Raw genomic sequence first — 22,875 nt, 5'->3', positions numbered from 1 at the left:
GATGTGGGTATGTCAATTGGGTCTATTGGATTGACTCTAATTAGTCGGTTTGATTGGTCTCTAAAGGTCACAACCATATCCTAACAAGATCATTGATCGATGAAATAACATCTAACAAGCCCACAGTCAATGAAAAAAAACATGACCTAGAATTTTGGTTTTTGTTGGGTTTTGGTTTCACAATGGGTTTAGAAAAATTTTGGATTAATTGGGACAAAGCCCAACCAACTAAAAGGCTTTTGGTTCTTGGGTTCTTTGAAGAATTTTGGTGAGAAAAAATCTTAACTCACAGCCCAACAGAATTTTGTTGCCTCTAAGCCCAACAAAATTGTTTTGGTAAGGTTAGGAGCCCAATGGATGGGATATAAACCTAAAGTCCAAATTAAAGTGCAACCCCACAAAAGAAAAGAAATAAAATAACAAACAAATAATTACAAGCCCATAAAAGAAAGAGAAAAAAGAAAGAGAAAAATAAAAATTATTACAAGCCCAAATATAAAATAAAGAAAAAGAAAAACTAAAATTATTACAAGCCCAAATATAAATACTTAAATACAAGCCCAAAGAAATTTAATGAGGCCCAGTTGGGTTAGCTCATGGGTTAGGCTTACTTGATTTTTGGAGGGAAGCCCAAATTTGGGCTTTTTATCCCTTTTTGTTGCACTAGCCCAGTTGGGCTTGGATCTTCCTTGGCAACTTTAGCAGAATTGCAACAGCAACAGCAGCTTCACAGCAGCAGCAACAGCAGCAGCAGCTTCACAGCAGCAGCAACAGCAGCTTCACAGCAGCAACAACAGCTGCAATAACAGTCAGTGCAAGGTAGTGCAAGGCAATGCACTTAGTGAAGCAAGAACAAGATCAATGCAAGAGCAGGAGCAAACAAGGAAGTTGCAGGTCAGGAACAAGCAAGATTAACAAGAAAGAAAACAGAAAACAAGAAAGAAAACAGAAAACAGGAACAAGTTGCAGGTCAGGACAAGTAAGATTAACAAGAAAGAAAACAGAAAACAAGCAAACCGCTACCGAGTCCCCGGCAGCGGCGCCAAAAACTTGGTGGAAAAGGAAAGAAGTACCTAAACTAGCCTGCAAGTGCACAGGGAAGTTGAAGCAAGAAAAAGTAAATAAGGGTTTGTCCACAGGGACTTGGAGGATTTGCTAAAGTTTTCTAAATTTCTAAGGTTATCTGAGTTCAAAGGAAGGTACCAAGGCTTTTGATTCCACTACTTGACCCTAGGCTAAGGAAATTATGATGCAATGTATGTCTTGTTCTTTCCTGAAAGATTACAATGAGGATTCTACTAACTATCCTAGCCAAATTACCCCTAGCATCAGTTGTCTTTAATCAGCACAACTAATCACATGCATTTAGCTTCTCTAGCTAGTTTAGCTTAAGGCAGTCTCTCTAGTGGATTGAATTCTTGGCCAAAGACCTAGCTCCACTCCTAGTATCATCTGTCTTCTAACAGCACAGGTGATCACAAGCAGGTAGCCCAAATGACTAAGCATTCAACCTAAGGCAATTCAGCTCAATAAAAGAACATACAAATACATTAACATTCCTAGCATATGATCAAGAGATTCCTCTAAGCCCTAGCAAGTGAATTAGAACATGGACATGCTTGTAATCATGATACTAACAGGTATAAACATGCTCCACATTACACAACATACAATTCACATTCAACTTTTATGCATAAGAGAGATTCAACATGAATTGAAAATGAATTTCGAAATTAATATTGAACTGCAAATATTGCTCACTGGTTAGCCCAGAGATGCCCAATTTTACAACCCCTAACACCCTTTTATAGTTACAACAAAAAAATTCAAAATCCCCCAAATCAGTAAAATTAGGGTTTCACCAAATACGAAATTCACTCACCTAACTCTCTGATTTCTGTTTCTATTTCGTCGACCCATGCTTCCTCAACGTCTTCTACTCCTTCCCATGCTTCAATTACATCCATCTCATCAACTTATTTCACCAACTCCACAGCTAGGGATTAGAGGTGTGAAAATGGGTGAAATTAGTCGCTGAGAGGGATATAGGACGTGATGTAGGGGATGGGTTTAGTTGGTAGGAGCCATGATGGCTTTGGTGGTGGATGTGGTGGTGGCAGAAGGTGGTTGTGGCAGTGGCAGGGCGTGGTGGTGATGGAGTTGCAGACGGAGGTGAGGGGAAAGAGAATGGATTCGATGGTTTTGGAAGAAGGGTGTGTTTGGCGATGGGTATAGGGTGTTCGATGCTTGGGTGTTAGGCGGGTTCAGCGAGGTTTGATGATCTGCGACAAGGAGCGATGGATGGGAAGATGTTAGGTGGATCCAAGGGCGATACGGAGGTAAGCGTGGAGCGACCGTAGGATGAAGGGATGTAGCAAAACGGACGACCCAAGATGGAGATGGGCGTTGCGATGTAAAGCGGGGGCTTCGGAGTTTGATGTGCGATGATGGAGCGACCGTAGGATGCTGGAATGCTTCGATCTGACGGCTGAAATCCGAGACGGGCTTGGATAGTGGAAATGTGTTTGAGTAAGGGTTTTGGGCCTTGGGTATGCCAAGCCCATATCTTCTTTAAGGACAATTCTTCTTCTTCAAGCCCACTTCTAGCCTTTTGGTCTTGTGCACAACATTCTTCGCGGCTTCCTTGTGTAATTCCTCCCGGCTTTTCACTACTTTTCTGCTCTTTTCCGCTCCGCTATTCATCCAAACTTTATTTATTACCTAAAAATGCAAAATTAATTAATAAAAATATTTATTCTTGAAAACAAAGAAAATACAGAATATGGGATAAAATGTAGAATTAATGCACAAAAGATGAGTTAAATGCCAAGAAAAATATATAGAAATATGCACTTTTTAGCACTCATCAGGACGTGGATGTTTCAAAATCCTAATTTGTTTTTGCGACAATATATTATTGTCGCAAATCGATCATGGCCTCCCATCTTTTCCAGCCTAGTCGGACGACCTAGATTCGATCTCGCTCAACGTGTTGGATGCATATACATTCATTAGCGGCTCGGCTATTGTGTCAAACGAATGAATATTCTCTAATAGGGTGATGACGCCCAAAATCGTTGGCCCAAAGTAGGATGGACACACGACTTTAAAACCCTAATATGGGTTTCTATATCATACAACTATCGCAAATTGATCACGATCGTCCATCTTTGCCAGCCAAAGTAAGTAGATTAGATTCAATTACAGGCGACACAAAAGATGTCAGCGCGTTCACTGACGTCCCGCCTTAGCATAGGGTTGATCGGCCTGCTCAAATCAACGCCCAGCGTTTTCAATCGATCATCCAAAATAGGGTTGGCCGCACGACCCCTAAACCCTAAAACTACATTAACGGCAGTATGCAACTGTCGCAAATCATCTCCGCCGTCCAACTTCGCCAGACGAGTTGACCGGCCTAGATTTGATTTCAGGTGACCAACAAGATGTCGTTGTGATCACCATCCACTCTTCTTTCATGAGGGACAATCGGCCAAGCAACAACTAGCTCATAGGGATCCCAAACGATCGCCCAAAGGTAACTAGTTGTGGTGCTTTCATAAAATTCAACAACAGTCATTAACTTCCGCAAATCATCTCAACCACTCACCTTGGCTAGCCGATTTAAGAGGTCCAGATCTAACTTGGATCGATCGCTAGGATTTTAGAATGACTACCAGTCGCCACTCTCCTATAGGAACTGATCGGCCACTCCTTGTGATGCGTTCATAGAACCCACCAACTCCCTGAAAAAGGGCGGTCGTGCTCCTTTTGAGACGCTCAATCCGTGACTGATTCGATCGAGCTCTAAAACAACGATGCTCCATGCACATCGGTTATTTGGAGCTTCTTGTTTAAAATCGATGCTTTACGTGCATCGAATACATACGATATTTCATGAATATCGGCTTCACAAAATAACTTAGTTATTTAACCTAAAGCGCTACGTGCTTCTTCCAGCGGCTAGTCCGACGACTTGACCCATTTACTCGAGACATCAAACATGTCACAAACTGGGGGATACTCACTGGGTTATTGGTCTGGCGGTTTATAGCGTGCGGCGTGCAACGCGCCCATTACGAGAAAGTGTAAGGAAAGACGGACGGTAAAAAACAATTGGAGTAGTGGGTGAAAGTGTGATCAGTTCTCCCTCATAATGGAAACGTGGTGATCACCACTCTTTACATAACCCCACTTCTCCACTGCTTGATCACCTCCACTTCCTACGAGATCAGGGCATGCGCTCAATGACTTGTATAAATAGGATTTCAACCTATTTAAACGGAACACAAGTGTTATCAACACAGTATCCAGAAAACACCAATAACTGATAGCTTACATTTTGCAAGCCAGTTCAACATTCTGATACAAGGCATATACATCCACACCTTCATAATTCAACATTCTGATCTCAAACACCTTCTTCGCTTCCCTCCTTAAGATCAACCCCTTCTCCTTCACCTTGTGACCGAATTGAATATGGAACGGCCATTTCTTGGTTTAGGCCAGAGTCTTACAGATTGATCTCTCGAATTTAAAAGTACTCCCGTGCAGTGCATTTTTTTAGGGTTTGAATTCGTTTCTCATCAATCCAAATTTACCAAAACCAGCAGAATTAGTTTTTTCCCTCAAATAAAAACTCATAGGTATATCTGTGGGAGACATATTTATCTATTCAATAGACTTTTCTGTGTGAGACAGATTGGTTTATCAAGTCTTCAACTTTGGGTTGTAGCAACTCTTAGTTGTGAGTGAGATCAGCTAAGGGAATCAAGTTCGCAGAATCCGGTGTGGTTCTAGAGGCGTAAGGAACGCGACTGTACCTTGATCAGTGTGAGATTGGTTAGGGCTCAAATACATTCCAGTCTGAAGTTAACTTGGAATAGGCTAGTGTCTGTAGCGGCTTAATACATTGTGGTGTTCAAATCTGGACTAGGTCCCGGGGTTTTCTGCATTTGCGGTTTCCTCGTCAACAAAACTTTTTGTGTCTTTGTTATTTCTGTTCCGCATTATATTTTCTATATAATTGAAATATCACAGGTTGTGCGTAAATTCAATCAATTGTGAATCCAACCTTTGGTTGTTGATCGAATTTATTGACACTTGGATATTGGTTTTTGATACCGTTCAAGTTATTTCTTATATTCAATCGGGCTCACAAATTCCTATTTGTTTGATTGCGGACTGAGTTGAGAAATTGAGATATAACTCTTTGATATACTTTTCTTAAGATTGAGTCTGACTGTCTAGTTGATTCTCTTGAAAGTATATTGGAGTTAGTCCATATAGTTTTCTAAGTGAAATATTGGGTGTGTTCGATAGACCCCCGCTTTTTCAATTGGTATCATAGCAGGCGAATACATTTAAGACCTTATAAGTATGTGTTTGTAGCGATCTGTCTCTATTGACAATAGTGTTATCTCTGAAAACGCAACACCAGTTCAGAAACACTCTGATTTGGTTCAAATCCTTGGAACTCTTGAGAAATCTCTCACATCTTCTCCATGGACTGAAACTATGTTCGACTGGGAAAAACGCCTAGATGAACAGTTGGATGATCTTTCAGATGAAAGTGATTCAGAAGAGGGACAAGATGTCGATGAGGAAGTCTCACAATATCAAGCTTTTCGACTATCTAATAAAGAAAAAGAAGTCAACATCCTACTTGACTGAATATCTGAAACCTCTCTGTCTAGAAAACAGGAAATTGAGAAAACTCTTACAATCTCTTCTTAAAGATCGTGAAGAAGATGTGCGTTCAAAGAATTCTGAATGTGATAATCTTTGTAGAAATCTCTTTGTGTTGAAAGAAAGACTTGCAGAAACTGAAGCAAGATATGACTCTCAACAAAAATGTTTTAACGACAGAGAAATCAGCTTTCTCGCAAGAGAAAAACAATTGGAAGCTGATCTAGCTGCTGCTCTTGATAAGGTCAATTCACTGGAACAAAATCTGAAAAGATTCAATGCTAGTTCTACAAAATTATCCACTATGCTGGGAGCATGTAAAGAACATCGTGATACACGTGGTCTGGGCTATAAAGGAATAAACGCTCCAAGTGCTGGTAAGATCAATTTTATATGTGCTAATGACAATTTCCCATGTGAAAATTTCACTGATATCAAAAGTGAAAGACTACCTTCAGCAGCTAATTTTCCTAAGGGCAAAGATTGTCAACCTTCAAAAATAGCTCATATGAGAACAGTCAAAAACATTCCTTTTAACCTTTATTATCGTGGAAACAAAGGACATCTTGAAAGGAGATGTTGTTTTCGACTGCGAAATGAAAAACTTCATAACATTCTTGTATGGATGTCTAAAGAAGTAATCAAACCTGCTTCTCATTATGCTGGTATTAAAGGTCTAGTCTACAATCAAGAAAAGTGTTGTAATTGGACAATTCTTGGTTGTAAATATGACACAAAATCTGTTCATAATTGTAATGGAAAGAATGTCATAGGGATGTCTCACTCTTTAAATTGCTATGTGAAGAGAAAAAGTCATCGAAGGAAGAAGAAAAGTTCAAACTCCTTGCCACTCACTGAAGAAATTCTTGAAACAAAAGTGTTTGTTCCTAAATACATTCACATTAATAATCGTGTCTCGGAGCTCAAGACCAGTATAAATAGACTGAAACGCAGTATTAAGAAGGCAAGAAAAACTGCTGCATCAGGTAATACTTGTTCTTCTCCTATTAATTCTTTTGAAAAGTATGATGATGCTTCTGATGATAGTCAAGAAATAAAAAGGGAAAATGTCAATACGTTTGATGAGCTATTTACAAATGAGCATCCTCTTTGAGATCGTGTGAGGATGCTCATAATTCTCAAGAAGTGTTTCTTCTTGGAAAAGTGGTCTCTTTTGTACTTTTTTTGTTCAAAAATAATTTGATCATCTTACTGTTGAGCCTTGCTCCGGTTAAGTATTACATTTGTAGTATAGTTGATCAGTAACTCTTGAGGAAGTTCTCTTTGTTGCTCTCTTTGAAAACCCTCGCCGTTCTTCCTTATGACAGTTGATATTTTGTCTATCAATAATTATTTTATGTTCTTTTTGAGCTAAGATTTTCTGTCAATGTGTTTAAAATTTGGCTTTGATCTTTATCAAAACTACTTCTAAATGAGGCTTCATGGTTCACTTGGTCTTGAACTTGGTTCATAACCATGAGCATAAGTACACCTGTCCCATTACCGAACATAACTGATTAACCAGGGTTTCCCTATGAAAGTCTCAACATATATATATCATGAACCCTTCCTCTGATATATACTCGTTCGGTAACGTCAAAATTCTCGTATGGGATCATGGTGTGCACAATGGATGGATGCAAAAAGGAAGACGAAGCTGAAAAGGGCAAGGCCATTGAGTTTCACGAGGACCCTGTTTTCATAACATGCTATCATGTTGTTGATCATGAAAACAAACTTCCAGTTCATATGTCATCTCAATTGGTAGGAAATCTTCTTCGATATTTTGATGTCGTACGTGAACAACTTGGAATTGCAACAAAGAATCTTGAATTTCTGAAAAACGAACTGAAGAAAGCAACTGATGAACTTGTTTGTGTTCGATCTCTGGTTGCTGGTCATGTCTGATGACTTTCGGTTGCGTTCTTCCTATGAGTTATATTTCTTTTTGTCTAGTAAACTTCTTATGAGAATTTATTCTTGTGTTTTAAGAAGGATAGCTAGGGTTTGGAATAGAAATTATTGTGAGTACACATAACTATTGCAACGATTTTCATCTTACAATGTTTTCAGATTTATTTATTTAAATTCTAAAGTTTATTTGGAAGATGATTTTGCAACATTAATCTTTATGGTTTTGTATATTGCAACTTGTTATGGGATATGTGTGTTTGCGTCCGTGAACTGTGATTGTCCCATATTCGCTCAAAAATTAAGTCTATCATATGTCTTTATTGATAAAAGATAAAATGAACTTTTGACAGCAAAATTTAAGCCTATTATGTCATTATGCAAATATTGATGAAGATAGGATGAACTTTTGTCTGCAAAGATTAAGTCTATTATAGGTCTTTATGCAAATATTGATGAAAAATAGAATGAATCTTTGAATATTCCGCAGTACTGGTCTTTCCCTTATCCACATCTTTGTGTAAATACTGTGCGGCTCCGTAAGTTCTCTTATGTGAGCATTTCCGATTAAATTAATCATGGGTTCTCTTGTGGTTACTTTAACTGAGTTTTATGGATACAAATTCATGTTTCATGAGATTTGTTAATGTCCAAAGTAATCCTTCTTTTCTTGCAAAAGTAAGGTCGCTCTTGTTGTTCTTTTGGGAATGACATTTTATGGGGGAGAGTTTTTATGTGAACTTGTGCTTAATTTCCAAATCTTTGTGGGGAGTGCGGCTGTGGAATATTATAGGGGTTTTCTTGTATCTCTATTAACTCCTTTATGAATGCATTTAATTTCGACTATATGATTGCATCTAAACAAAGTTGATATGTTTTTTTTGGTCATGAAGTATCTCCATGAGAATTTCATTAGGATCACACTAGTTTCCGTACCTTTGCGAATTTATATTGACAAAAAGTGGGAGAATTAATGTGTATTTCACACTATAAATACATATGGTTTACGGATCATTATGTAAGAGGGAGTGGTTTTCATGTGAGATGAAGTATATTGACTGGGTGGGGGGGTGATACATATCACCATAGTATTGTTTTCAAAGTTATGATACGATTGGACTTTGATGCTGTGTGATAATATTATGACACTGCATAACAATGATTGGGAGCTATTGTTTTCTCATTGTCATAGTTACGGATCTTCAACAACTATGATACTGAGTTGAACACGTTCAGGATCACTGGAGTACTTGGAAGTGACAAAGATTTCGAGTAATGTTGAAGAACCAAGGAAGTCAAGCATTTGGATGAAAAGCTACAAAGTTTATTTATTTTGTAATCCATATGTATTGATAGTTTTGTCACTAAAATTGACAAAGGGGGAGATTGTTAGAGCACTGCTCGGTCAAACTCGCAAGCGTTGCTATCTCAAGCTTGTTTGTCAAGTTTATTTGTCAAAACGATAAGTCTTGATTTCTAGTATACTTATAGCTAAATCTCGGATTAGGATAGAAAGTGTAGTTGAGCATTTGACTTCACGGCGTTCATCGATTGAAAACGAAGAACTACTATGGGGCTTGTGGAACTTCATCAACAAAAGGTATGCGGAGACTTGAAATCATCTATCACTCAAAAGTCTATCTACTCTATCTCCTATTTGAGACAAAAGTTGTATAGCTATATAGACTTCGATTATACACATTTGATATTTCGAGCTAAGTTTGACTCACTTACATATTTCTCGAAATATGTGTTGGTAAGCTTTCGCTTTAACCAAGTTCATCTTATATTCTTGGCGAAAGTCAAAAGATGACCTCATGAAAATCGCCTTGTAACATCTTACATGATTTGTGTGAGACAGTCATTTGATGTAGACTCGGAATGTTTCGTATTGATCATTCGATCACTTGAAAATTTCTTTAAAGCCAATAGTTTGTGTGAGACAGCTATTGTCGTCTTCTAAGAATGTTTTAATGATTGAAATGGGAGTTTAGAACGACTAACCATGATTGGATATAAACACAGTACGCCTACTTGCATATGTGTAGAAATAGTAATGGGAACATGTTGAAGGCGACGACTGATGAGTGCTAAATAGTGCATATTTATATATATTTTTGTTGGCATTTAACTCATCTTTTGTGCATTAATTCTACATTTTATCCCATATTCTGTATTTTCATTGTTTTCAAGAATAAATATTTTTCTTACTTAATTTTGCATTTTTAGGTAACAAATAAAATCTGGATGAAGTGCGGAGCAAAAAGAGCAGAAAAGTAGTGAAAAGCCGGGAGGAATTACGCAAGGAAGCCGCGAAGAATGTTGCACACAAGACCAAAAAGCTAGGAATGGGCTCAAGAAGGAAGAATTGTTCTTAAAGAAGATATGGGCTTGGCATACCCAAGGCCCAAAACCCTTACCCAAATCCATTTCCTTTATCCATACCCATTTCCATGAGAGCCGTCAGATTGGATCCATCTTGTCATCCAACGGTCACCTCATCATTGTGCATCAAAATCCGAAGTTCATATCAAACACCATAGTACCTAAATTCCAAGCCTTCAGATTAGATTGCAGTTGAATCCAACGGTCGCTCCTATGCATGTGCATCAAATCCCGATGATTCCGCCCAACACTACAGCACCTAACCTAATCTAGCACCGTTGAATTCGTTGTGTTCCACATCCAACGGTCGCTACAAACTGCTTCTCTCTTAGCCGTCCGATCTACCTACCATCTCCATATCCAGCGGCTCAGCTCGCCAAACATCGAACCATATGCTCCCGCTTCACACCCTAGCACCGAATCCTATTATCCACCCAAACAACCCATCGCCCCAAAACTTCATCTCCTTCACCCGACAGTTGCAGAGCTCTGCAACTCCACCACCTCCCCTCTCTGCCGCTGTCACTTCTGTCACCACCACCAGTTCCATCACTGCCACTACTATCTCTTCACCGACAACACCCCCATATCCCTAGCCTAGTTATTTTCTTCATCTCACAACCTCTGAAACCCTAGGTTTTGGGGTGAGTAAAATAACTCGAAATTAGGGGACAATAGGAGCAGAGGAAGAGCATCAAGGACTAGAGGAGGCATGGGTCGAGCAGATTTTGGGAGTTTGTAAGTTAAATTTTGTGTAATTTAAAAAAACCCTAATTTTCTGATTTGGGGATTTACAATTAGGGTTAGTGTTCTGGTATAAATTGTACACTGTGTAACATTGTGAAGCATAGGGGGAGAGACCCAAGTTAATTAGAGTGAAAAATTATCAATTCATTTGCAATTGGTTTTTGTCCTGTCACTGTTGATTTTTCCATGTACACCAACCCTGCTAGTATCATGTTAGGTCTTCTATTCATGAACTAAACATCCTAGCTAGGGTTTAGATGAAACCCTTAGCCTTAATGCTAGGATGTGTGCTTATTGCTACTGATTTATGCTAAGATCACTGTGTAGGATATATTTTTGTTGATGAACAACATATTGCTTTCACCTAGAATGTCAAGCATCCTAGGTAGTTAGAATCCTTCTATGTATGTTCACTTACTCTCAAATGCTTGTTATTGTGTTTTGATTAGTTGTTCTTTAAGCAGACAACTAATGCTTGCCTTGATTTAGTGATTGGAGTTAAATTATCCACTTAAAGAAGCTGGAAAAAAAAAGTGCAATAGCTAACATGCTAGTATGGGTTGAGTGGTGAATTCTCAAGCCCTAGTTACCCTCTATCAAACATCCAATCACTTCTTTGCTTTCAAAAAACTTCAACTGTTATTTGCTAAAATCACCCAACTGTTATCTGCTCTTGCTTCACTGTCCATTATTCATCTTGCCTCACTGTCAGTTGCTGTTGCTTCAACTGTCAGTGTTGAACTTGCTTCAACTGTCACTTTTGTTGTTCTTGTTTAAAGTCTCATGATTAGTAATCTGCCCTGGTTAGTGTAATCAATTAGAAATTGGTTACAATAAGAAAAATAGCACTTGCACCCCCTTGTCCCTGTGGAACTGACCTGTGCTTGCCCTGTGTTGCTTGCCGACACTGTGCACTTGCAGTTAGAATTTTTAGGATCATTTCTAGTCCTACCAAGTTTTTGGCGCCGCTGCCGGGGACTCGGTTGCGGCGCAATTGCTCTTTCTTTCTTTTAGGTTGTTACTGAACTCTGCTTGCTGTAACTCCTATGCTTGCTTGCTGATTTTGCTTGCTGTAACTCCTGTTGAGTTGTTGCTAAGTCTGCCACTGAACTGCTGCTGCTGCCTGAAATCTGCTGTGGTGCTGTGGTGCTGTTGAAAATCTGCTGCTGTTGCTAAGCCTGCTACTGCTGGGCTCTGCCTTCTACTGGTGGGCTTGTGCTTCTCTGACTTGGGCTTCACCAACTTCAACTGAACTGGGCTTGGCAAGTGTTACTGGGCTAGTTCAACTGAGCTGGGCTCTGTTGCTGCCGGGCTTGTGCCACCATTACTGCTGGGCTTCTGAACCCACAACTGTTGCTGGGCTTGGACGAGTTGCTACTTAGGACGACCCAAAGCCCAACTGGGCTTTTGCAACTAAAACTGAACAGCTGGGCTGTGCTATTCAGGTAAGCCTAACCCATGAGCTAACCCAACTGGGCCTCATTAAATTCATTTGGGCTTGTATTTAAGTATTTATATTTGGGCTTGTAATAATTTTTATTTTAGTTTTCTTTTTATTTGGGCCTGTAATAATTTTTAATTTTCTTTTTTTCTTTTTCTTTTCTTTTATGGGCTTGTAATTATTGTTTGTTATTATTTTTTTTATTTTTTTTTTCTTTTCTTTTATGGGCTTGTATTTTAATTTGGACTTTAAGTTTATATCCCATCCATTAGGCTCCTAACTTTACAAACCAAAAAATTTGGGCTCTACATTTTATAAACCAAAACCCATTGTGAAACCAAAACCCACTCAAAACCAAATCATCAAAAAAAAAAAAGAAAAAACCCATTTTAAACCAAAATATTGGGCCTTTTGTGGTTCAAAAATTGTTTTCGACTGCTCTGACCAACATGTTAGTTGAGGTACCTGCGAGGACATGATTGTGACCTACAGAGACCAAACAAACAGACTCGTTAGAATTAACCCGGACGATCCAATCGAAATCCTTAGTTCTGAGGTAGACAGTCCAGATCAATCAGAAACAATGGGAGAACCCCGTACACTCAAGGATTATATGTACCCAACGAGAACTAGTCAACCATCTTGTATTGTGCTACCCGAAGCCAATGGCCATTATGAGCTGAAATCGAGCACAATACAAATGCTTCCAGTTTTTAAAGGTGTTGAAAATGAAAACCCGTACCACCACGTGAGAGAATTTGAGGAGATTTGTGGAACTCTGCGTTTCACTCAAATGTCCGACGAAATCCTAAAGTTGAGGCTCTTTCCTTTCTCCCTTAAAGATAAGGCTAAGGCCTGGCTGTATGCTTTACAGCCTCAATCCATCATGTCTTGGGATGATCTCATCAAGGAGTTTTTCAAAAAGTTTTTCCCAAATCACAAGACTGCGACAATTCGTCAAAGTCTGAATAGCTTTGTGCAATTAGAGGGTGAGACCCTAGCTAGATACTTGGAGAGATTCAATGAATTATTGCTCCAATGTCCCCATCATGGTTTTGAAAAATGGAGACTTGTGCAAATTTTATATGAAGGTCTAGATGTGTCCACCCGAACAACGGTTGAGTCAATGTGCAATGGTCTTTTTGAAAACAAGACTGCTGATGCGTCTTGGGACTTCCTGATTGAAGTAGCTGAGAAGACGCAACAGTGGGAATCCATTCGTGAACCTAGAAAGACTACACCTGTAGCTAGAGTCCATAGGATTGAGTCTGATTTTGAAGGAAGTGCAAAGATGGCTGCGCTAGCAAGAAGAATAGAAGCGTTAGAACTACAGAAAAACGTAAACCCTTCTCCCACTACCTTTTGTGAACATGTCGAAATGGCTATCTGTGCTCTATGTAATGGATCTGACCACCAAGTCAATGATTGTCTGGAAATGCATGCATTCCAGGAATCTAAGCTTGAGCAAGCACACGCTATGTTTCAAAAACAAGAGCACAACCCATATTCACAGACCTACAATCCAGGATGGAGAAACCACCCCAACTTTTCATGGTCCAAAGGCCCTGCCCAAGGAGGACCATCTCAACCAAATCAAAGCTATCAAAACAACCAAGGCTATCAATACCCGAGAAATCCTCAACAGCAGTCGTACCCTCAATACACTGCTGATAAGAAATTGTCCAGCATTGAAGAAAGTATCAATCAGTTGACCCAACATCTGATGAAAAACGAGAAAGCAACTGATCAGCGAGTCACCGCTCTAGAACTACAGATGGGTCAAATTTGCGATGCATTGAATACAAGAGAAAAGGGTAAACTTCCTAGCCAACCCCAACAAGATCCAAAGAGGATATTTCAAGCGGGCACATCATCATCATCTTGCGAAAGAACCTCACCCGATCAAGTCCATTCCATCACCACTCTCCGAAGTGGTAAAATTGTTGAGAACAATGTAGGCATACCACAAACAAGTGAATCCGAGCCAAACTTAGCATTGCCTACACCACCTAAGGAAACCTCCAGTCCAGAAAAAGAATCCGAGCACATTAGTGAAGCCGACAAACCTACTGCTAGGAATGTCCCTCTACCTCCTAATGTTCCTTGCTCCTTTTCCTCAGAGGTTAGTTCGCCAACAGATAAGCACCCACTACAATGAGATGTTAGAACTGTTCAAAAGAGTCAACATCAACATTCCTTTTCTTGAGGCAATTAAGCAAATCCCTGCATATGCCAAATTCCTCAAAGATTTGTGCACTCAAAAGCGCAAGATTAATGTGCACAAACGTGCTTTCTTAGCTGAACAAGTGAGTTCCATATTCTAACAAAACTCCACCCAAGTTTAAGGACCCAGGTTGTCCAACAATCTCTTGCACTATCGGAGAACACACGGTCAATAGAGCTTTATTAGATCTAGGTGCAAGTGTGAACCTCCTACCATATTCTGTTTATGTGCAGTTAGGTCTGGAGAGTTGAAGCCTACACCTATAACTCTCCAATTAGCAGATCGATCGTCAAAGTTCCTCGTGGAGTGGTAGAAGAAACGTTTTGATTAAGGTTGAAAAATTCTATTTTCCTGTAGACTTCATTGTCTTAGACACTCAACCTGTCCAAAACCCAAATTGTCACATTCCTGTCATTTTAGGACGTCCATTCTGGCGACGTCCAATGCGATCATCAACTGTCGGAATGGAGTGTTGAAACTCTCTTTTGGAAACATGACTGTAGAATTGAATGCGTTTAATGTTAGTCAACAACCTGTGAATCTTGATGATGAGGAGGGTACATGAAGTCAATATGATTGAGAGTTTGATACAAGATTCATTGACTAGCATTATGTCAAAAGATCCCCTGCAAGCATGTTTGGAAGGTGTTAACTTGGAGTTGTATGATGATGAATACACTAGTGAAGTCCAATCTTTGCTCGAATCTGTACCTCAAATGGACATCACTAAGTGGCAGAATACAGTGGAACAACCCCCACTTTCTGAGGAGTTTGTTATATCTTCGGATGAGTCGCCTAAGGCCAACCAGGAATTGAAACCATTACCTGATACTTTGAAGTATGCATTTCTAGGTCCTTCTGATACTTTACCTGTTATCATTTCTTCACAATTAAACATAGAACAGGAAAACAAGCTTTTAGGAGTACTTGAGGAGCAGAAAGAAGCCTTAGGATGGACCATCTCAGATCTCAAAGGGATAAGCCCCACCATTTGCATGCACCACATTAATCTTGAAGAGAATGCCAAACCATCTAGGGAAATGCAAAGGAGACTTAACCCTAACATGAGAGAAGTCGTTAAGAGTGAGATCTTGAAGCTACTTGATGCGGGTATCATATATCCGATTTCAGATAGTAAATGGGTTAGTCCCATTCAAGTTGTGCCTAAAAAGTCAGGCATTACTGTAGTTCGGAACGAAAAGAATGAGTTAGTCCCTTCACGTACAACCACAGGATGGCGAGTATGTGTCGACTACAGGAAGTTGAACACAGAGTAACAAGAGAAGGATCACTTCCCCTCCCTTCATAGACCAAATGCTAGAACGTGTGTCTGGACACAGTCACTACTGTTTTCTAGATGGCTTTTCCGGTTATAACCAAATCCATATTGCACCAAGATCAGAAGAAAAAAACTACATTCACGTGTCCATTTGGGACATTTGCTTTTAGACGTATGCCCTTCGGGCTGTGTAATGCACCCGCTACTTTTCAGCGGTGCATGATGAGCATTTTTTCAGACATGATAGATAGTTTTCTCGAGATCTTTATGGATGATTTCTCTGTGTTTGGTTCCTCTTTTGACGAATGTTTGGACCATCTAGTCCTTGTGCTATCAAGATGTAAGCAAAAGAATCTGATTTTAAACTGGGAAAAATGCCACTTCATGGTGAACTCCGGCATAGTTCTAGGACACATCGTATCGGAAAAAGGAATTGAAGTAGATAAAGCTAAAGTCGACCTCATTCAGCAATTACCTCAACCCCACTCTGTGAAGGGGATTCGATCATTTTTAGGTCACGCTGGGTTCTACCGGCGATTCATCAAAAACTTTAGCCAAATCTCAAGACCTTTGTGTAACCTACTTGCCAAAGATGTTGTCTTTAACTTCGATGCTGCTTGTGTGAAGGCATGGGAAGAACTCAAGACTCTCCTCACCACCGCTCCTATAGTCCGACCACCAGATTGGAAACTGCCGTTCGAGCTCATGTGTGATGCCTCTGATTATGCCGTTGGCGCTGTTCTAGGGCAACGTGTTGATAGACTACCATATGTGATATACTATGCTAGTAAAACTCTTAATGATGCTCAACTCAACTATTCGACTACCGAGAAGGAGTTACTTGCCGTGGTATTTGCATTAGACAAGTTTAGATCTTATTTGATAGGATCTAAGATCATCATATACACTGACCATGCGGCTTTGAAGTATCTTCTTTCTAAGAAGGATGCTAAAGCTCGCCTTATTCGATGGATACTCTTATTACAGGAATTCGACATCGAAATCCGTGATAAGAAGGGGTGTGAGAATGTGGTTGCTGATCACTTGTCCCGATTAACTAGTGAGTCTGTTGATGAATCTGAGCTGATTAGAGAATCATTTCCTGATGAACAATTGATGTCTGTATCAGACCTCCCCTGGTTTGCCACATGTTAACAACCTCGCAGGTAGAATGCCCTCACATTGGTCGAGACAAGACCGCTATAAGTTCTTGGCTGAAGTTAAACACTTCCTTGGGATGACCCATATTGTTTAAGTATTGCCCGGACCAAATCATTAGGAGATGTGTCCCCAACACTGAACAGAAAGATGTGATATCTTTCTGTCATGACCAAGCATGTGGAGGCATTTCAGTGCCAAGAAAACCGCTGCAAAGATCTTGCAGTGTGGATTCTATTGGCCATCATTGTTCAAGGATTGCCATGATATTGTGTTGTGTGAACGCTTTTCCTTTTTCTTTGTAAAAGCTAGGAAGCATTTCGAGGAGAAACATGATGCCATTGAACCCCATTTTGATTGTGGAGATTTTTGATGTTGGGGGATCGACTTCATGGGTCCATTCCCTATTTCTGACGGTAGAGTGTACATCTAGTCGCAGTTGATTACGTTTCTAAGTGGGTAGAAGCCCATAGCAACCAGAACAAATGACACCACGGTGGTACTTTCATTTCTAAAGGAAAAATATTGCACGTTTTGGTACCCCTAGAGCTATCATCAGTGACGGCGGTTCACATTTTCGTAACAAGTACTTGGTCTTTAGTACGCAAGTATGGCATAACTCACAAGGTTGCACTCCGTACCACCTCAGACGATGTGGACAAGTAGAAGTTTCTAATAGGGAAATTAAGCACATTCTCGAGGAAGACGGTAATCCGTCTAGGAAGGATTGGTCATTAGATTGAATGATGCTTTGTGGGCCTATAGAACAGCTTATAAGACACCAATTGGCATGTTCCCCTATCGTCTAGTGTATGGAAAGCGTGCCATCTACCTGTGGAATGTAGAACATCGTGCCTACTGGGCAATCAAAGAGCTGAAATCTCCTGGACGAAGCCGGAATTCAAAGGAAACTTCAACTCAACGAGTTGGAAGAATTGAGGAATGAGGCTTATGATAGTGCCAAGTTATAAGCAGAAGATGAAGATGTTTCATGACAAGCGTATTCTACGCAAATCCTTCACTCCTGGTCAGAAAGTGCTATATGACTCCCGTTACATCTTTTTCCAGGAAAACTGCGTTCCAGATGGAAGGGTCCGTACCTAGTACGCACAGTTTTTCCTCATGGAGCTGTAGATGGAGGATGTCTCCAACAAGAACGTTTTCAAAGTCAACGGGCAGAGATTAAAGCCATTCCTTGAGCCATTCCCACCCGACATTGAAACAACCAACCTGGAGGACCCGGTCTATGTGGACTAAACTGGTCCACTCTTTCCCTAAATAACCAAAAAGTTTTCCAAATTTTCCCTAAAAACCAAAATTTTCTTTTTCCCAAACCAAATGTCCATTCCCAAAAACCAAAATTTTCTTGTAGATAATGTGTTAGTTAAATTCCTTTTGTGTATATTTTGTGCTCATCCATTGTGACTCCTAATATGATGGATTTTTGCCTTGAATAACGGAGTTTTAATCGAGCTTTCGCCGTACAATCGGGTATTCTCTCTCCTTTTACTCTACTCAGCATGTTCCTCTTCATATATTGTTTATAATTCTTTCCATTTTGAAACATTGAGGACAATGTTTAGTTTAGGTTTGGGGGTATAGAATGGATACCATGATAATATGCTATAATTGAAAACGAACTCCTTCTTTTTGAAAAAATTAAAAATTCCAAAAAAATTAAAAAATATGAAAAATCATAAAAATGGAGCTCATTTACCTTGAAATGTTGACTCTTGTGCAAATATGTATTTTATTAGGAGTCTTAGTCTAGATATTTAGGCACCCTGATTCTAGCACAATTCACATAGTGATAAGAAATTTGCACGCGCACGATCTACCAATACATGTATGGCCTCGATCTTCAAGGTGTTGGATAGGAAGTTACGATTGCCAATCACTTTAGAATACTGAACGAAACTTGACTAGCTTGTTCTTTGGTTGGTTGGGATAGATGGAGGTTACATTAAGAAAACAACCATCGAATTTAACTGGGTGCATCAAAAAGGGCTACCTCTTGCAAAGTGTCATGTAATTTTTGTTTCTTTTGTTATGTATCAAAAGTGCTACCATATGTAAAAATTCAAAAAAAAAAAAAAAAAAAAAAAAAAAAAAAAAAAAAAAAAAAAAAAAAAAAATAATATCAGAAAAATACAAAACAAAAACAAATCAAGTATTTATCAATTCCATCCTCTCTTGTTCCAAAAATAAAAGAGAGTAGTCAATGTAAATAAGAGTCATGTAAAGAGTCATTTTATTGTTTCTTTGTAATAAGCAAGGAGGGTGTATGCCATTGATGTACAACGCGAGCAATTGTGAAACACCTCCTACTCATTCACAATTCTCGTAAAGTCCGGACAGCTAGCTAGATTTCGACCTCGGTTCTTAGCCTGAGAAACTATCTCTTGGTGATTAGTAGTCATAACATCCGATCTTTCTTTACACATGTGTAGATACACTTTACACTCTTATCACATGTCTTTATTTGTTATCAGTGCTAGGATTGTGCCTTGATAGCTAGATTGACATCTCCATTTTGCTGTGAGCTTCTACTGTCTTGCACATGTCACATTTGATGGAATCTGAGCTTATATTTTGACCTAGAACTTTGTAGGTACGTTCTAAGCAAACCTTCACGAGACTTCAACTCGTCCACTAGGGACACTTAGTGGTTTAAAAGGCTTAGTGCATACGCTAAATGCATTCGAAAGACCAGCGACAGTGGTATAGTTAGGATTTCCTTAGTTTTGTTTTACTTGAGGACAAGTAAAATTCAGGTTTGGGGGTATTTGATGAGTGCTAAATAGTGCATATTTATATATATTTTTGTTGGCATTTAACTCATCTTTTGTGCATTAATTCTACATTTTATCCCATATTCTGTATTTTCATTGTTTTCAAGAATAAATATTTTTCTTACTTAATTTTGCATTTTTAGGTAACAAATAAAATCTGGATGAAGTGCGGAGCAAAAAGAGCAGAAAAGTAGTGAAAAGCCGGGAGGAATTACGCAAGGAAGCCGCGAAGAATGTTGCGCACAAGACCAAAAAGCTAGGAATGGGCTCAAGAAGGAAGAATTGTTCTTAAAGAAGATATGGGCTTGGCATACCCAAGGCCCAAAACCCTTACCCAAATCCATTTCCTTTATCCATACCCATTTCCATGAGAGCCGTCAGATTGGATCCATCTTGTCATCCAACGGTCACCTCATCATTGTGCATCAAAATCCGAAGTTCATATCAAACACCATAGTACCTAAATTCCAAGCCTTCAGATTAGATTGCAGTTGAATCCAACGGTCGCTCCTATGCCTGTGCATCAAATCCCGATGATTCCGCCCAACACTACAGCACCTAACCTAATCTAGCACCGTTGACTTCGTTGTGTTCCACATCCAACGGTCGCTACAAACTGCTTCTCTCTTAGCCGTCCGATCTACCTACCATCTCCATATCCAGCGGCTCAGCTCGCCAAACATCGAACCAGATGCTCCCGCTTCACACCCTAGCACCGAATCCTATTATCCACCCAAACAACCCATCGCCCCAAAACTTCATCTCCTTCACCCGACAGTTGCAGAGCTCTGCAACTCCACCACCTCCCCTCTCTGCCGCTGTCACTTCCGTCACCACCACCAGTTCCATCACTGCCACTACTATCTCTTCACCGACAACACCCCCATATCCCTAGCCTAGTTATTTTCTTCATCTCACAACCTCTGAAACCCTAGGTTTTGGGGTGAGTAAAATAACTCGAAATTAGGGGACAATAGGAGCAGAGGAAGAGCATCAAGGACTAGAGGAGGCATGGGTCGAGCAGATTTTGGGAGTTTGTAAGTTAAATTTTGTGTAATTTAAAAAAACCCTAATTTTCTGATTTGGGGATTTACAATTAGGGTTAGTGTTCTGGTATAAATTGTACACTGTGTAACATTGTGAAGCATAGGGGGAGAGACCCAAGTTAATTAGAGTGAAAAATTATCAATTCATTTGCAATTGGTTTTTGTCCTGTCACTGTTGATTTTTCCATGTACACCAACCCTGCTAGTATCATGTTAGGTCTTCTATTCATGAACTAAACATCCTAGCTAGGGTTTAGATGAAACCCTTAGCCTTAATGCTAGGATGTGTGCTTATTGCTACTGATTTATGCTAAGATCACTGTGTAGGATATATTTTTGTTGATGAACAACATATTGCTTTCACCTAGAATGTCAAGCATCCTAGGTAGTTAGAATCCTTCTATGTATGTTCACTTACTCTCAAATGCTTGTTATTGTGTTTTGATTAGTTGTTCTTTAAGCAGACAACTAATGCTTGCCTTGATTTAGTGATTGGAGTTAAATTATCCACTTCAAGAAGCTGAAAAAAAAAGTGCAATAGCTAACATGCTAGTATGGGTTGAGTGGTGAATTCTCAAGCCCTAGTTACCCTCTATCAAACATCCAATCACTTCTTTGCTTTCAAAAAACTTCAACTGTTATTTGCTAAAATCACCCAACTGTTATCTGCTCTTGCTTCACTGTCCATTATTCATCTTGCCTCACTGTCAGTTGCTGTTGCTTCAACTGTCAGTGTTGAACTTGCTTCAACTGTCACTTTTGTTGTTCTTGTTTAAAGTCTCATGATTAGTAATCTGCCCTGGTTAGTGTAATCAGTTAGAAATTGGTTACAATAAGAAAAATAGCACTTGCACCCCCTTGTCCCTGTGGAACTGACCTGTGCTTGCCCTGTGTTGCTTGCCGACACTGTGCACTTGCAGTTAGAATTTTTAGGATCATTTCTAGTCCTACCAACGACAACACCTTTAGGGATAACTACATAAATCCTAGCAGAAGCATGGGGAATTTTACTGGCATTACGAACATAAGTACACAAAAAATGGGACAACGTTTGGTTAGAGGTTGACTCACAAGCACTATTATCTCTAGTGCAATCCCAACAGCCAAACCCATGGTACCTGACAACTATGCTGATCGAAATCAAAGCTTTCATGCAGAACATTTCAAACACCAAACTATCGCACACATTCAAGGAGGAAAACCAAGCGGCAAACGAAATTGACAACCACGCAGTGATGAAACAATTACAACTACCAACATCGGCAACGTCTAAAAGCTGGGAAACAAGTTGTCCAACTTTCCTCCAAAATATTGTACATAATGATAGACTGTGAATGTCCTACCCTAGGATTGTAACTACCTTCTTTTAAATAAAGTGGTTAACCTTTTAAAAAAAAAAATGTGCAGTCCAAGATCTGCAATCTAGTATGCATACCCGTATATGTACTGGTTGGTCAGGTGAAGTCCGGGAGCTATAGTATGTATACCCGTATGCGTACTAGCGAAGTCAATTGAAGTCCGAGAACTTTAATATGCGTACCCGTACGCGCACTATATTCAACTGAGTTCGGATGTGAACGACAGTATGCGTACCCGTATGCATACTAGCGAACACAGTCCAAGTCCGGCTACTTAGATATGCGTACCCGTTTGCATACTTGAGTAGGTTATGTTCTAAAAACGGTTTGTTCATGAACTAATATAGAATACAAAACAAAGTTTGGATAAGTTAGGCTAGATAAAGTGCGGCCGAGATTTGTCTAGGGGGATAAATCTACGGCCGTGGTTTTTTCAACTAACCATTATAAATACTTTATTAACTAGTGTCCTATTAATTGCTCATGATGAATGATTAATTAATTTTTCATGATAAATGTTCATTTAATAAATCTAATAAATACATATTTTATGAATAAATAAGTTTATTAAAAACTGTATATATATATTGGTGGGTAAAGAATTTGGTACTGGCAAGTTTCGAACTCAGGTAACTGGTATCATTACCGAATGACTTTACCACTGTACTACAGTGACCCCGGTGGAGAATTATATTAATAATTTTTAATGGTGGTGGTTAAAGAAGCAGTGGGTGGTGGAAACAGTGGCGGGTATTTGTGAGTGGTGGACGTAGTGACATTACTTGAAAAAGCGGGGGTCTAACAACACCACCCAATATTTCTCTTAGCAATCTGTATGGACTAACTCCG

Source organism: Papaver somniferum, chromosome 5, assembly GCF_003573695.1.
Source record: "Papaver somniferum cultivar HN1 chromosome 5, ASM357369v1, whole genome shotgun sequence".
In the NCBI taxonomy this organism is placed as follows: Eukaryota; Viridiplantae; Streptophyta; class Magnoliopsida; order Ranunculales; family Papaveraceae; genus Papaver; species Papaver somniferum.
This window is presented reverse-complemented; position numbering follows the sequence as displayed.